The 18,355-nt window shown below is 36.4% G+C and overlaps 1 long non-coding RNA gene and 1 pseudogene across 19 annotated transcripts; one reads left to right on the top strand and one right to left on the bottom strand.

The window, feature by feature from the left end:
• Positions 1–618: 618 nt before the first annotated feature.
• On the bottom strand, positions 619–5,241 carry LOC145001038 (uncharacterized). Of its 19 annotated transcripts, none has more exons than XR_013661460.1 (10): positions 4,969–5,240; positions 4,776–4,875; positions 4,462–4,600; positions 3,831–3,898; positions 2,615–3,762; positions 1,991–2,089; positions 1,640–1,896; positions 1,248–1,286; positions 1,046–1,117; positions 619–862 (listed from the first exon to the last, which is right to left on the bottom strand). It is a non-coding gene; the product is annotated as an uncharacterized LOC145001038 (long non-coding RNA). The 19 variants fall into 19 exon arrangements; XR_013661462.1 differs by having other exon boundaries at positions 4,462–4,586; XR_013661459.1 differs by having other exon boundaries at positions 4,462–4,627; positions 4,776–4,854.
• A 9,880-nt stretch (positions 5,242–15,121) lies between these two features.
• On the top strand, positions 15,122–15,799 carry LOC145002606 (secreted RxLR effector protein 161 pseudogene; annotated as a pseudogene).
• Positions 15,800–18,355: the final 2,556 nt, after the last annotated feature.

Here is an 18,355-nt window from a genome sequence, read left to right as displayed (position 1 = left end):
CCCGGATCCGGTTCTTAAAGGCCAAAACTGGTATTCGTGTGAACCGGTGAAAACCGGTAAAAAACCGGTCGAACCATTAAAAACCGGTCCGGTAAAACCGGAAATTTTAAAAAAATATTTATTTTTTTTCATTTTTTGTATTTTTTATATAATTAAATATAATTGTGACATCATCCAATTTTTCCGTTTTTTGAGACTGGTCTGACTAGTTGGACCACTTGAACCGTCGAACCAGTAAGACGACTGGTTCGGTCTCCGATCCGGTTTTCAAAACCTTGCAATTAATGATTTAATTCGTTTGAAATGATACAAATATTTTTTAATCAAAATGAATATAGAAAATAGATATACATAGATTTTGTTCCATGAAAAAATGTTTTATACTAGTACTAGTTAATAACCCATAAGAACCACTTTTACAAAATTAATTAAATTTTCATAGTAAAAACTCAAAGTTATTAATAAGTTATTTTAAATAAATTATTAATTAAGAGATATTTTTTTAATTATATAAAATTATAATCATTAATTTAAATAAATACGTGACTTTATAATATATATATATATATATATATATATATATATATATATATATATATATATATATATATATAATAATTTTATCTTAATTTTTATTTTAATGTTATTAATTTAATATAATTAAAAAATTTAAAATTTGAATGAAAAATCGATATATTGATAAATGACATGATATAACTAGATGAGTAGCCTTGCTTTGCGGGGATGGATTTGGACAGCTTCGATCATTTTGGCCACTTCGCACCCCTCCTATTTTCCATGAAAACTTTGTCTGTTGTCTCTATCTTTGAAGTAGTTTGGTACACACCCTGCACATGTATTCCTGCATAAAAAATCACACCAAATAATATGTTCGGTTTGTGAAACGGCTTGATCACTACGTAAACATAAATCTGTTGTTATTGTTCCTTTGTTCTCGTTTTTTATTTTTACAAAACATTTTTTGTCCCCTGCTTCCATTACGTAAAAATAAGATAACAATACTAATGCAAATCTTAAAACACACCTGAAAAACTAATTACTTCATTTCATGTTGTTTCCCCTTCTTCAAACCATTTCTATGACATTAGGAATCAACCTTAACAGTAACAGTAAAATGCATAAAAATTCCAGAAACTGTATTTCTTACATATGATTATAAATTATAAACGATAACAATCACTATTCACCATACATGAATCATTAGAAATGAAGAATAATAAAGCTACCTGCTTTCAACATAACTGTTTGTTGACATTTCCTCAAATCTGTAATCAAAGAAAAAAGAGTATTATAATTTATACACATTCTAAAAAAATTATAGTTGATAATTGACTATATCACCCCATTTGAAGGAAGCATTGAACCTTGTGGATCCGAAATTGTATAAGATAATATCCTAATTTCTAAAGTAACATGTTAATAGCGTCCTACTTTTAAAGTAAATGCATGATATAGAGAAAATACATACAAAATAATGTTTTATGTCAAAAGTACATTTATTTTCGTAATCAAATGTGCATTGCGTGTTGTAAGCAAATTTCATTCTTTCAGTCATTAGATTTATGTCAAAAGTACACTATGGTGAATCCATAAACAAAATACTATATGTTATAATTACCATCGTTTATCTCTGAAATGGATTCTACTCTCAATATCGGTGGCCCATTTAAATCCTTAGTGTTATGTGGGATTGCTTCTACTCCTATATCACCACTTAAAAACACCTACTTTAACATTAGTAACACTACACCAGTTCCTTCAACGTATCCTTAACTTTTTCCAGTCCTCTAAATCATCAAATGTTACTCCAATGTCACTGGGAAGAATCACATATGCTACAAGCCTTTTCTCAAACTCCTTTTCCATTACAACATCCTATCATTATTATTATTATTATACAAATCAAAACTGTCAGCAAATTTCATATAAACTCCAAATCTTTTAAACAATAAGGTAAGAATAACATCACCTTGAAAGATTTCTTCAAGCTCTTGGATTCATTGTGAACCGCTTGCAGATGTTCAATACCGTATTGTATGCTGCCAAATTAATGGCATAAATTGACCCCCTACAAAAACCGATAACAAATGAGAAAGAATTGCAAACACACTCATACACAGGAGACCACTTTTGCCAACTCCTTAGGAATTTAATTCTTACCTACCTCATTCTATCTTCTAATTACTATATATACTATTACTAAAGAAAAGGAGAAAAGGGAATAACAGCTTAGCGAGGTGATATCCCCACTACTTTGAATCACTACTACCTCTAACCTGCAAAATAAATAAAAGACCAAACAACCCTCCATACACCCATTCTGGAAGTAGGCTGCAGAAGATTAGACTTTGGGCCCCTTATACAATAAACTAAGAGTCCATGGGGCTTATCAGTCCACCATAGAAGATCCAATTTATAATTACACAAAAAGTTTAATTCTTTGTACTTTTCAAATCTTTTCTTGTTAAATCAATATATTATCGAAAATCTATCCAGTTATAATTATTAATTGGTGATTTTTCAAATTAGAATGTTGTATTAAGAAAATCTGAAAGTGAAATGCTAAATAAACAAATTAATGAAAGTGAATTACCTTATTGTCATCAGATAAGCCATAATTTGAAGCTTCTCCTTCACTTATAGCCAACTCTTTTACCCCATCATATAATATCTTTTTAAAACATGAGAAAATTCACATCAACACAATAGCCAAAACATTTTCAAATTTCAACATTACAAAGATTCAAGCAATTTTTAAACTTTGAAGCGTGTACCTAAACACACCCTTTCAAGTATTGCTTACTTCTATTGTCTGATAGAAAATTTGTATTGATAACTGAGGTGTAGGTCTGAAGCTCTTTCTCATCAAAGTTGGTTTGACCTTTGAAACAATAGTTTTATCTACCAAAAAAGTTTCTCCATTCTTTAAATAGAAAATTTAAGATAAAGATTATTGCATAATGATATGCTACGTGCTTGAAAATAGTAGAGACGTCCTTGGCTCTCCCACATGTAAGCATTGTTATGTTCAATCAAAGTGCAATTTCAACTCTCATCTAATATCCATGCATAAGCTGGGTGTAAGTGAGCCGAGCTACTCGTGAGCTACTCGGGATCGACTCGTTAAAAGCTCGACTCGAGATCGAATTAAACGAGCCTGAGCCGAGCTCGAGCCTAAATATGAGGCTCGTTTATTAAATGAGCTCGAGCCGAGCTTCAATTAATGGGCTCGCGAGCCTAAACGAGCTTAAACGAGCCTCTCTCTCTCTCTCTCTCTCTCTCTATATATATATATATATATATATATATATATATATACACACACACACACACACACACATACATACACACACACACACATAGAGGCTCGTTTAGGCTCGATTAGGCTCGCGAGCCCACTAAATTATTCATGAGCCGAACTCGAGCTTCATTTTAAGGCTCGAATCGAGCTCGAGCTTCCTCAAATTAAACGAGTCGAGCTTGAGCTTTGTCAGGCTCGGGCTCGGCTCGGCTCGTTTACACCCCTACATAAGCAAACAAATCTTTCTCCTGATTTTTAACACAAAATTAGCAACATACTTTTGGTTATTTGTATATTGTAGTAGCATTCTATATTCATACATGTAACTTAGCCTCCTTTTTAAACTTATGTATTTATTTCCGAGATATTTGGCCCAGAAGGTGTAGCAATCTTCCTGAAAGTGTCGATATTCCAGAATACACATGGCAAACCTGCAAATGCTAGATATAAATTGTTACATTCACATTGGCAAATTATTCAATGAAAGAAAATAAAGTGTTACACTTACAATAGCAAGATTTAGCCGGCTAAGACAATCTTCTCTTCATTATGTGGCATCCACTTCTCAGGTTTATACTGTGAGCGAGAAATATTAGAATAAAAAAACTTATAAAGTAAAAAGAAATCTATAACAAAAGGCAGACAACCGCTCAAGCATTTTAGCAAACAGATAGAGGGCAAAAAGTAAACACACAATACTGATGAAATAATAACCTAAGTTGGAGAAACAACAATCATAAAAGTAAAAATCTCATACCCTACCAATCGATAACTTAAGAAAAAATTGGAAGAATCAATTTGAAGAAATTATTTAACTATAGGGAAGAAAGGGGAATCAAGAACAGTTTTCAGAATATTAAGAAAGGGTACAATTGGTCGGGGTGCAGAAACAATATTACTTCTTCTAAGCTATCGGCTTTTGGAAAAATCCAAATTAAGCCTTCAATAAACCTCAAAATCGACGAATAGAAACAAAAATTCCAAAACTACCAATAGTAATCAAAAAGCAGAAGCCAACGCAAAGAAACACAAACAAAACAACTACATACAATAATCAAATCGACATAGGAAAACCCAAAAGAACCCTAAACCGAACCAAGCATACGACACAATAAAAACAAAAATTAAACAGCAAAAACCTTTAAAGAATGCGATGAAGAGCAGAGTAGTGGAAAAAAATGGTATGACAACACCCAATTTCGGAGAATGGGAAGAAAAATGTTGATCCAGAAGTCGAGCTGCCTACTGTTGTTCGTCTCTCTCACTGATAAGAAGGGTCTGAAAGTGAGAAACTGCTTTCTTAGACTGAAATTAGATGGAATTCGATAAGGATTGCGAATAATGAAAAGGGAAGAACATGCTAGCGGAAGAGGTGATCGGAGAAGAAACAGAGAAGAAGCCATTTTCAATATGTATAACTAAAATCACAATAAAGCCAAAATAGAAACCATACCTAGATGAAGGATCGGGTTGTCCCTGCCAAGAAATAGAGAAACGAAGTCGCTTAAAAGAAAACCGGAAATATGTCTGATCTGAATCGGAACAGCAGCATACTGTTCCTCCGGTTAGTCCGTTATAGTAAAACAAACAAAATCAAAAACCACTGTGTAATAGAGCAACAAAATCAAATCGGTATTGGTCTGCACCTAGGTCGATGTCGCGAGAGAGAAGGGAAGCAATTGGAGGCGGTGACGAGTTCGTTTGATGTTGAAGATCGATGAGTCTGATATTGAAGAGGTTATGAGGCGGTGGGTTTCTGGGATAATGGAATGAGGAAGAATCGAGATGAGGCGGTGGGTTAAACCGGATGAAGTGGGGGCGGTTAATGGAATAAAAACGGTGATAAGAGAGATGGTGGGAAGAATCAGGATGCGGTAACCATGGTATAGAGGAGAGTAATCGGACGAACAGTACCTGGTCAGGTACTGTTCCTAAGGATTGTCCAACTTTAATATATATATATATATATATATATATATATATATATATATTAGGGGACTAATACGGCGAAAAGAAAGAATAAATCTATTTTTTTTATTAGAGTAGAATGATATGTACGGCTTGCTTTCTATGGGCTAGGACGCTTGCTTAAACAGCACAGGTTATACAGTTTGTTGGCTGGGCGGCTATCTCTGCCACGAAAATCGTTGAATTCCGACTGCAGTACAGAGGCGTCGGAGACTGTGAAACAGAAGCAGAAGCAGTCAAAGGGGAATCAATACTAAAAGCTCCAAATTCAAGCGTATTGTTGATAATATTGATAGCAAGTCTCTCGTTGAAAATCCGGTACTATCTTTTTCAATTTTTTTTTTTTTTTTTTGTTTGTATAATTAGACTCCGCCTTCCGAAATATATGAAGAATAACTTATGCTAATTGGTTAATTGATGCTATGTGAGGCTCACAGCTTTATAGATCTCATGATCATGTTCAGTTAGCTTTTTTTTTGAACGGCGAGCAAATATTATTAGCACAAAGAGAAAAAAGAGACTTAAGCGAGCAGTTGAAGCCTGATTACAAGAGAAACACAACAGAGGACACATACACCACATATACCAATCAAGATTACCTGACTTAACCCTATTTTTATCCAATTAAACGTACAGATACTAATATCATGTTCAGTTAGCTATAGGAGAATGAATCTAATCTAGATGTTTTTCTTGATGTTACTCTTAGATTTTAAGATCAGATCCAATATTGAGATCAGATCCAGTTAATCTGTCTGGAGCATTTCTTTTCACTCTAGCAGGGCCACCAGCTACACAATTCGTTAAAAGTCTTGTTGTTATCATTACATTGTTGAATCAAAAATTTTTTCTTTTTACATTATTAGTCTAACACTTCAATCATTTATAAGAAGTACATTACATTATGGTTGCATGTTTCTGAACTATTCATTAATTTATATCTGTTTTATTGTTTTGTGTGTGAAAAGAAAAAATTAATTTGTTTAACTTAGTACCAATGCTAGGTCACAATCTTCTCCTTAATATTTAGAGATGTATTTTCCTTTTATAGTTCCTGATTTCATGTTGTACATTTGGTATATATTGCTTGTAACGTATTCTGAATGAATCAATTGAATTCATATACACAAAGCTCTCTGATTCTTCACATGGTATCAGAGCTAGAATCAGATCCTCCTTCTACAAAAACCTCTTCATCAAATACACCATTAATCTCCAGAACTTCCTCATCATCACCAGGAAGCATGTCCGACTCAAACTCTCTCACTATCAATTCTTCCATGAAGGATTTGATCATCGTTAATCTTCCACCAACCCTAAAACTCACCTCCTCCAATTACCTTTCTTGGAAAACTCAAGTAGAGGCCTATCTCTACGGTCTCGATTTATACAAATACATCGACGGGATATTCCCGTCTCCTAAACCTACCGTCGGCACCGATGGTGTTCTTGTACCCCACAAAGACTTTGCTCAATGGTTTCGTCAGGACCGATTGCTCTACGGAGCTATAGTTGGAAGCTTATCCCCTCAGATTGTTCCATTGATCACCAACGCATCTTCATCTCATGATGCCAGGGAAATTTTAGCCAAGACCTATGCCTCTCCAAGTCGCGGTCACATCAAACAGTTGAAACATCGACTTAAACAAACCTCAAAGACCCCTACCCAATCCATCACAGAGTATATGCAAGCCATAAAAATCATTGTTGATGAACTTGCCATCCTAGGTAAAAAGATGGACGAAGAAGATGTCATTGATACCATACTAGCTGGACTTGATCATGCATCTTACAAACCAATTCTGGATGCTGTTCATGCCCGTGACACCCAAATATCATTCAACGAACTTCATGAAAAGCTTATAAATCATGATTTGTCTCTGGCTCAACAGGTTACTCCTGGAAACATTCATCATCCTTCTTCTGTTTTCTACATGCAACACAAGGGAAACAACAAGTCGTGGACACCTCGACAAACAAATCACTCCGGAAACAATTTTGGAAACAATCCATCCCACTCACAACATGTTGCTGCTGGTATTCTCCCCACTCCATCTGCAGGTGCTAAACCATTTCTTGGAAAGTGTCAATGGTGTTTTCAGAAAGGGCATTCTCTTAAAAAATGTTCTGTCTTCCGAACAGCCCATCCACGTGTTATAATACCCTCCTTTAATCGAGGTTCACAGGGAAACAAAGCACAGGTGCACATGATGACTACAAACAATGGTTCCACAACCAATTGGCTTTTTGATAGTGGTGCCTCTCACCACGTCACCAATGACTTGAACAACTTATCTCTTCACACCCCATACGACGGCACTGAGGAACTTGTCATCGGTGATGGTACATGTCTCAACATCACTCATATCGGTTTCCTTGTTATTAAAACTCCCAACACACCTCTAATTCTTAAAAATGTCTTGTGTGTTCCTTCTTTATCTCGCAATATAATTTCAATATCTCGCTTATGTCTTGATAACAATTTTCTCATTCAATTCTATTCTTTTATATTTGTTATCAAGGATCGGAACTCCAACATTCCACTACTCAGGGGCACAACAACACAGGGAATATATGAACTACAATTTTCTAAACCATTTTCACCTTTGGTTTGTTCCATGCATCAGACCGATTCCATGACCTGGCACCATTGACACGGCCACCCGCATAATAAAGTTTTTAAGTTTTTATCATCCTTTGTCTCCTTCAAATCTAGTTCTATTGAAAATTGTAATTCGTGCCATATTAATAAAAGTCATCGTTTACCTTTCTCCACCTCTTCTTTATCTTCTAATGCTCCCTTGGATTTAATCTTTTCTGATGTTTGGAGTTCCCCTGTTACATCCTATGATCACTACAAGTACTACATCATATTTGTTGATCATTTCACCAAATACATTTGGCTTTATCCCTTACAAAGAAAACCAGATTCCTTAACAGTTTTTATTCGTTTTCAAAACATTGTTGAAAATTATTTTAATCGGAAAATCAAACAGTTTTTTTCCGACAATGGTGGTGAATACATTAAACTTTCTTCTCATCTATCTTCCTCAGGCATCTCTCACCTAACTTCTCCGCCACACACCCCGGAACGGTTATGCGGAACGTCGTCATCGTCATATTGTCGAAACCGGTCTTGCCCTATTATCACATGCACAACTACCGGTCACATTTTGGCCTTTTGCATTCACCACTGCTGCATATCTAATCAACTGCATGCCCACTCCCACCTTAAATCATTCCTCTCCTTATTTTCGTCTGTTCCAACGTCACCCCAACTATTCAAAACTTTGAAGCTTTGGGTGTGTATGTTACCCATGGCTCCGACCCTATTCTTCAAACAAATTAGATCCAAAATCCATTCCTTGTATTTTTGTTGGATACTCTTCCACTCAAAGTGCTTACCATGCTCTTGATCCCATCACTTCCAAACTCTACACTTCACGCCACGTAACCTTTGTAGAACATGAGTTTCCTTTCACTAAACTTACCAACTCCACACATTCTCCACCTGAACCTTTTGTATGGAATCCTCTCATACTTCTCTCACCTCAAATTTCAACTTCATCAAACATGCCCACCTCCCACCTCTCTCAAAATACCCCACCTGAGCCCACATATACATTGTTACCCTCCAACTCTCTAGACACACCTTATTTCAACACTCCAAACCCATTGTCACCCCCACCCACTCCTCCTTCTCCTCCACATCCACCACCCACTCCTCCACATCCAAACCCACCACCAAAACCCACCACCAGAGCTCAACCAAAGCCAAACACCCACTATCACAATTCAGATTTTATTTTATACACCAGCACTGTTTCCGTTCCACCTGACCCGCTCACCATTACTCATGCACTTAAACAACCATTATGGCGCCATGCCATGCAAGAGGAATTTGATGCATTAACACGTAATCAAACATGGTCACTAGTTCCTTCCAATCTTGCTCCTAACCTTGTTGGCTCCAAATGGGTCTTCCGAACTAAATATAAACCTGACAGGTCGGTTGATCGACTCAAAGCTCGCTTAGTTGCCAAAGGTTTCACCCAACGTCCTGGTATTGACTATCGTGAAACTTTTAGTCCCGTTCTTAAACCGGCTACCCTTCGTCTTGTGCTTTCCATAGCTGTCTCTCAACGTTGGTCCCTTCGCCATCTGGACATTAACAATGCATTTCTCCAAGGCACGTTAAACGAGGAGGTCTTCATGGCCCAACCTCCCGGTTTTGTCGATCCTTCCTTCCCGAATCATGTTTGCAAACTAAACAAAGCAATCTATGGTCTTCGTCAAGCATCTCGTGCATGGTACGATGCGCTAAAATCATACCTCATTTCTCTTGGTTTCAAATCTACAATTTCTGACCCCTCTTTATTCATTCTCACCACCGGACACTCTCCCATTTATGTCCTTGTTTACGTTGATGATATCATTGTTACCGGTCCATCCATAAACCATATTGATCGTTTCATTCATCTTCTCGCACACAAGTTTTCTTTAAAAGACCTCGGACCTCTCTCTTTCTTTCTCGGCGTTGAAGTTCTCCCCCACTCCCATGGTCTCTTTCTTTCTCAAAAGAAATACATAACTGACATCCTTCATAAAGCTAATATGAGTGATTGCAAGTCTGTTTCCACACCGATTTCTTGTTCCGATGTGCTCACTTTACATGGCAGTAACCCGCATCCTTCTCCATCAGAATATCGCACACTTGTGGGAGCTCTACAATACTTGTCTCTCACTAGACCAGACATTGCCTTCACTGTCAACAAATTATCTCAATTTATGCATGCTCCTACTTTTCAACATTGGACTGCCTTAAAGAGACTTCTCAGATTTTTACAAGGAACCTTACATAGAGGCCTTCTCCTACGCGTGACTCTCCATTACATTTACATGCATTTACAGATGCAGATTGGGCTGGTGACAAAGACGTTTACCGTAGTACCACTGGTTACATCGTTTATCTTGGTTCAAATCCTATATCATGGAGCTCAAAGAGAGAAAGTACCCTTGCACGTAGCACTACTGAGGCTGAATTCAGGGCCGTTGCTTCCACAACAACCGAGGTCCAATGGCTATCCTCTCTTCTGTTTGAACTCGGCTATACACAATCCATTACACCAACTATATACTGTGACAATCTAAGTGCTACAACATACTCGGCGAATCCCATTTTTCATTCTCGAATGAAACACTTAGCTTTAGATTTCCATTTTGTGAGAGAAAAAGTTCAATCTGGCACCCTACGAGTTACTCACATCTCTGGTTAGTTGACTTACTCCCCAAACCCGTGCTCCGACCACGTTTCAACCTACTTTCATCCAAGATTGGTCTCACTTCAGGTTCATCCATCTTGCGGGGGAATGTTAAGTCTCAACCCTTGAACCACACCCAAAACCCAACAGATCAACAACATTCAGGGACTAAATTGAAATAACTCCAATTATTTCAATCATAGTATTCTGGTTACAGGCTGTCACCAATCAGTAGGCATCACAATCTTCTCCTTAATATTTAGAGATGTATTTTCCTTTTATAGTTCCTGATTTCATGTTGTACATTTGGTATATATTGCTTGTAACGTATTCTGAATGAATCAATTGAATTCATATACACAAAGCTCTCTGATTCTTCACACTAGGGAGGTCTAGAAACTGTGGTCGTCCATTCTTTAATTTTGTAGTTAATAAAGATGTTAAACATTTTAGTATAGACTGATTAATAAAAAGAATTCATTCAATTGTTTTTCAAAATATATAAATTGCAAGTTTATTACCCTCTTGTTTTGGAGTCAACTACTAGTGTAGCACTTTTTCAAAAAAAATGTTATTTTTAACAATGTAGGAGATCATGGATCAAGGCTGAAATCGACCAACTTGGCTTGTTTCTAACAAGTTTAGGATTTAACTAATTTAAGTGACATAAGTTCTTTTCATGGTCATTAAATTCTTGGACCCAAATGATATCATATCACTGTTCTCACTGATATCTACTATATTTGATTCCATCAGTTCGTTTTTAGGGGCTCATTTCATATAACTAGAGGATCAAAAACTACCACAGCATGGGAAAATATACAATTCATAAATACAAATTTGTTGTCAAGACCTTATTGTAGGATATGATTTATTTCCTCCCAATTTCCTTGTTTACAGGACAAATTAGCTGTAACTAGCTGTGTGTTTTCTATATTTGTGTATAAATTGTACCTTCTTCCAGAGACTGAAAACATACTGAAAATCATTCTCGTATTGAATTCTCTGTTCTTCATGGTATCAGAGCAATACCGAAAATAGAGATCTTTCTTTTCTTTCTCGAAACCTCATAACACTTGAAAAAATCTGCGCCATGTCTGAGAAAGAAACCCCTTCTGTCATTGTTCAGAATGTACAAGATGCGCCATTTCCATCCGGAATCATCTTGGATGATAAAAATTACCCATTATGGTCTCAACTCATGGAGATGCGAATTGGAGCAAGGAACAAATTAGGGTTCCTCACAGGTACCAACCCGAAGCCAACAGATGAAAAGAAGATGGAAGCGTGGGTTATTGATAATCACCGTGTTAAGAGTTGGCTCATTGATTCAATGAGTCCACCCCTGATGCAGCGATTTATTAGACTTCAGACAGCTAACGAAATTTGGGAAGCAGTTGCAAAAACCTTCTATGATGGCAACAACGAAACACAACTATTTGAATTGAATCAAAGATCCTTCACAACGCGTCAAAACGGAAGAACCCTAACTGCTTACTACAATGAACTAGTAAGTATATTTCAAGAGATTGACTCTCGTATTATGAATCAAGACAAAGATGATGTTACTGATGTCATATCACTTCACAAGACCCTAGCCCGTCTTCGAGTACATATCTTTTTGGCCGGACTTGATTCGGAGTTTAATCAAACTCGAGGTGAAATTCTCCAAAAAGATCCGCCCCTGGATTTGGAATCGTGCTATGCATATATCCTTAAAGATCAAAACTAGAGACTTACCATGGAAGAACCGAATGGAATGGTCCACCTAGCCACCCAAAATCGCCCTTTTAAAGGGAAGAATCCCAACACCAAGGGAGGCAACTAGACTTGTACCCACTGTGGAGAAGAAGGTCACTCCAAGCAAAGATGTTATGAAATTATTGGGTACCTTGACTGGTGGGATTTTTCGAAAAAACCAAGGAAGAAGATCAGTTGCTACTGTAGCTGCTTCAAAATCTGAAGAAACCTCAAAACTTGTGGCTACTCATGTGAAAAAAGTAGATGATACTGAGAAATCAAAAGGTAATCTTAATAATACTTGGATTATTGATACAGGTGCATCAGACCACATGACTAATGATTCCTCAAAACTAACTTCTTTGTGCTCTCCATCACAATCCAATATTCTCACTGCTAATGCGGGAGAAGCAAAGGTCATCTGTGAGGGATCTGCTCATATATCCAACTCTATGAATTTGGATATCGTTTTAATTGTTCCATCTCTATCCTCAAATCTTCTATCCATCAATCAGATCACAAAAACCACGAACTGTTTTGTAACATTTTCGCCTGATGAGTGTGTTTTTCAGGACATTTCGACTCGTTGGATTCTTGGCTATGGTATTAGGAGAGAGAAGTTGTACTACCTTGAAGGAAAACCACACGGTGAAGCTTACAGTACTAGAATAAATCAAGGAAGTAAAGAGTTAGCATGGTTATGGCATCGTCGCTTGGGTCATTTATCATTTAGTTATCTTCGAAAATTGAAACTGTATTTGTTTTTACATACAAAAAATATTGATTTTAAGTGTGATGTTTGTGAAATGGCAAAAAAGCCATAGGATTTCATATGATCCTAGTTTTAATAAAAGTTTATTTCCCTTCATGACTATTCACTCTGATGTTCGTGGACCGGCTCGAATCCCCACACCTACTGGTGCTCGTTTGTTTGTCACATTTATTGATGAGTGCACAAGAATGACCTGGATATCTCTTCTTAAAACCAAAGGAGAAGTTGGTTTGGTGTTCAGGAACTATATGCAATGGTAAAATCCCAATACAAATGCAACATACACGTCCTACAAACTGATAATGGGGGTGAGTATGTGAATCATGAAATGGAGTGTTTTTGTAAAAAAAAAAAAAAACTCCATTAAACACCAAACTTTGTGTGCCAATACACCGCAACAGAATGGATTGGCTGAACGAAAGAATCGACACATTCTTGAAATTTTTCGAGCCTCCCTATTTGACATGAATGTTCCATGAGAATATTGGGGGGAAGTTGTTCGCTCCGCTACATACCTCATGAATCGAATTCCATCTCAAGTCATTGATTTCAAGACACCCATTGAAAAACTTCACGAACAAGTTGTTACTCCAACGACTCTAAACTTGGAACCACGCGTGTTTGGATGTACATCATATGTACATCAGAACATAGGAAAGTTAGAGCCACGAGAAGTAAGATGCGTATTTCCTGGATATGCTGATCTCAAAAAGGGTTATCGGTGTTATGGTCCTAAAAGAAAAAAGATGTATGTCTCCCGAGATGTTGTCTTTCATGAGAACATCGCATTTTTCAAACATGAATGCTCTCTTCAGGGGGTGAAAAAACCTAACACTGAAGAAGAGATCACTCATGAACATCCCTCAGAAGTTGTTCAATCAACCGACACTATGCCTGTTTCCAACGATATCAATTTTGAACCTGTGTCTCCTGTCCCTTCTTCTGACTCTCCTGATGATGCTGAGTTTGTGGAAAATAATGATGAAGAAAGCAACCAGCACCTTAGTGAAGATATGGGTCAGAACGATCATCATGAACATCACAAATGTACAACTTCCTCAGCTACTCCTATTACCATCGAGAATCTGGAGTCTTCACCTCAGACCAACTCCCCTATTTTACATGATCAAATTCATGAACCAAGGTATCCCACCAGACAAAATAAGGGCGTTCCAAAGAAACAATACCACCCAGATCTCAATTCTAAGGCGAAATACCCTATAAACAATTATGTCTCATCTCATCGCCTTTCGAAAACTCATGTCTTTGCTGTGAATCAACTATCATCCGTATCTATTCCTAGTGATGTACAGGATGCTTTGAAGGAATACAAGTGGAAGGAAGCTATGAACGACGAAATGAAAGCCTTACAAAGGAACCATACATGGGAATTAACGTCACTCCTACCGGGAAAGAAGACTGCCGGATGCAGATGGATATACTCTATAAAGCTTGATTCAAATGGAAATATTGATAGATACAAAGCAAGGCTTGTCGCCAAAGGGTACACTCAAAAATATGGAATTGATTATGGAGACACATTTGACCTAGTTGCAAAAATGAACACCATTCGTATTCTCATCTCCATAGCAGCAAACAAAGACTGGCCCTTGAAACAATTTGACGTAATGAATGCATTCCTTAATGGGGTTTTAGAAGAAGAAGTCTACATGGAACCTCCTCCAGGCATAAATTTTCATGGAAAGGTGTGTAAGTTGAAGAAGGCATTATACTGTTTAAAACAATCTCCGAGAGTCTGGTTTAGAAGATTTTCAAACTTCATGAAAAAAAATTGGTTATAAACAAAGTGATGCAGATCACACCCTCTTCGTGAAGCAGAATGGAAAAAAATTTGACTACCCTTATAGTGTATGTGGATGACATGGTAGTTACAGGAGATGACCCAGATGAAATGACCAACCTTCAAGAAGTCCTCACAAAAGAGTTTGAATTGAAGGACCTAGGAAATCTGAAGTATTTCTTAGGTATCAAAGTAGCTAGATCAAGCAGGGAATCTCCATGTGCCAACGAAAATATGTGTTGGACTTACTCACTGAAATGGGCATGCTAAATTGTAAACCTATGGAGACTCCTATTGAAGTGAATCATGGTTTGACTGTTCATCTAGATCAGATTCCAACTAATAAAGAGAGGTATCAAAGGCTGATTGGGAAACTCATATACTTGTCTCACACAAGACCAGATATCGCATATGTTGTAAGTATCGTAAGCCGATTCATGCATGCACCAAGCGAAGATCACATGCGAAAAGTCTACTATATACTGCAATATCTTAAATCATCACCAGGAAAAGGGTTGTTTTTTGCTAGGAATCGAAGTGAAGAGATAAAAGGGTATACAGACGCAGATTGGGCTAGAAGTAAAACTGATGGTAAGTCCACTTCAGGATACTTCACTTTTGTAGGAGGTAACCTGGTGACATGGAGAAGTAAAAAACAAAAGGTTGTTGCTAGATCAAGTGCGGAGTCAGAGTTTCGAGGAATGGTACATGGAGTGCGTGAATTACTTTGGATAAAAAGAATCTTGAGGGATCTTGCAATTAATCAAACTGATGCAATTATGTTACACTGTGACAACCAAGCAGCTATGAAAATTGCAAATAATCCCGTGCAACATGATAGAAGAAAACATGTAGAAGTTGATCGACATTTTATTAAAGATCATCTTGAAAAAGGCTATTGGTGGGGAATGATAAACATCCATTCTCCACCTTGAGGGGGAGTGTTGTCAAGAGATTATTTTAGGATATGATTTATTTCCTCCCAATTTCCTTGTTTACAGGACAAATTAGCTGTAATTAGTAGCTGTAATTAGCTGCGTGTTTTCTGTATTTGTGTATAAATTGTACCTTCTTCCAGAGATTGAAAATATACTGAAAATCATTCTCCTATTGAATTCTCTGTTCTTCAAAATTTCCAAGACTTGTAAGTCTTTAAACGTCTAATTTGGGGCAATATGTTTTTCAATTCATCTTTAATTTGTCTTACATTTTCATTGAAATTTCATAGAAATTACAGATTGTAGGCCCCAAACAAACAGGCCACCAGATCAGCATTATCAATAGCGACTATGTGGACCACCCCTTACCACAACATGTCCTGGAGATGAAGAATCGGAAGTACAACCTGCCAAAATTAAGTGAAAGTGATGGTGATGGGGAAGACATGGATGAAGTGTGGGGATGGTTCTATATTAGTGGGGGAACTGGTTTTGTTACTGGATTTTGGATAGCATGTGGCACTCTACTTCTCAACCGTCATGGGTTGTGTGAAATAATTCATATTTAGGCAGCATATAAACACGAGATCAAAATGTAGTTAACCTTGTATCTTTTAATAAACTATTTTTCTATAACAATTCTTGATGTAGATTATTTGCAAAATTAGTGCTTAAAACTTAAAAGAGATACATGCATTTTTTACTTGTTACTATGATGCTTTTGTTTGTAGGTTATATAAAAAAAATTGGCCAAAATAAAGAGGGAAGGTGAGAAAATAACAGCTGACTGAAGTTCTTTAAAAGGGAATAATTTGACCGATCTACCTCTTCAAGCGGACTAGCCTGTCCATGTAATTCACACCATTAAATCTAGCCCAATAAACTTTTGGAAGATGGTCTTTACGAATTATCTCTTGATTATGATCTAGTCAATTGTTATCTCTTGATTGAATATGATCTTTACGAATTATCTCCTAGATAAGAGCTAAGATTAGATATAGTTTCCATAAATATTTATGTTTTCTAGATTAGAAATTTATGGAGATTGTTTTTAGTTACAATGATTTGTGATAAATCAAAAAAGCAAAGACTATTCGCCATTGTGTTCTTCGTGACATACCGGTTATTGTTGCCACATCTTTCTGTCATTAAGGGCATCCACAATCCATTGAACTCTATAGAGTTCAGTGGATTGCCACATCATTCATTAAACATCTATACAACATCACTCACAACCCATTAAACACCTATTCAATCCTAATCACCATTTTATTCCTTCTATTGAACCATTCAATGATCATTGAACTCCTCCATTCAACTCTACTCCATGTCATCACCCACACTCCATTCAACTCTTATTCAATTCTAATCACCACCCTATTCAACTCTTATACTACTTGCATTGTGGATGCTCTAAGTTGTATCAGAGCCAATAAATTAAATTTCATTTTCTCTTCATCTTTATTCATTTTTACAGTAATTTATAGTGCATAATAGCAGCACATAAGAAGTTTTGGTGCCTACAAATAGAGATCTTGATAATAGTCACCACAGTCAGTTAAAAACTCTAAAAATCATGCTACCAACATCCAAAAACGAACTAAACGAAAAATTCTGTTGATTCAAGAAACAAAACCATTATTAATTCAATGACATGTAAATGTAATCATATACGCTAGTTGACACTTGCTTACATAGATACATAAATCACCATATCAACTTATCAAGCATACAATCATTTATTTTAACTAACTTTCACTCGAGCATTTCTACAAACACATTGTATGCTTATCAAAGTTCCACAAGACCTAAAATGTTATTCATACAATTGCCACAAAAATGTATCGAGAACACATTTAATTAGTTAATTTTGTCTGAAAAAAGAAAGAAAGAAAGACTATGTACCTTCTGAAATCGCAAATATGCAATAGATTGTGTACTTCTCAGTCACTTCTCATCTGTGAATGTGTGAGGAATATTAAACATGAAACATTGAAACCTTTTGGATGAAAACAAGAACAAAAGGAAGAACTACCGACATGCCAAATCAATAGGCACTTCTTTGAAATGACCTAAAAGCAGATTATAAAGGTTAGAACTAGCAGCATCAACATGTATTAGTGATACTAACAATAACCAATAAATAACTAACTGCTAAATGAAGAAGCAATCCATAAGTAAGAACGACATAGTGATTATTAGTGCTTACACATTTTTGGTTCTTTGTGTTGGGGATGCAGTAAGGTGATATATAACATCCATCTAGCTTCATTTCCTCAGCCTTTCCATTCATTGTAAAATCGTTTCCAATCATGCAAGAAATCCAGAATGTGTCTAAATGATTGAAAAAACAATTTATTAGCAACCAAAGAGAAGTGTATGCTAGGCATTTTTAAATTATTTGATAAGAGTTTAGGCCTAGAAGGACTCAAGCACCGATAACTATTTACGAATAATAAAATAGGGTGTGTGATTGTAACCTATGTGTATGTTTGGTGTTTGTTTAGCTAGTACGAACTTAACCTAATTCTATTTTTCTTCATTAATTCATTT

Source organism: Lactuca saligna, chromosome 6, assembly GCF_052625555.1.
Source record: "Lactuca saligna cultivar CGN05327 chromosome 6, ASM5262555v1, whole genome shotgun sequence".
Lineage (NCBI taxonomy): Eukaryota > Viridiplantae > Streptophyta > Magnoliopsida > Asterales > Asteraceae > Lactuca > Lactuca saligna.
Note: the sequence above shows the minus strand (reverse complement) of the source record. Positions and strands in the feature narration are given on the sequence as shown.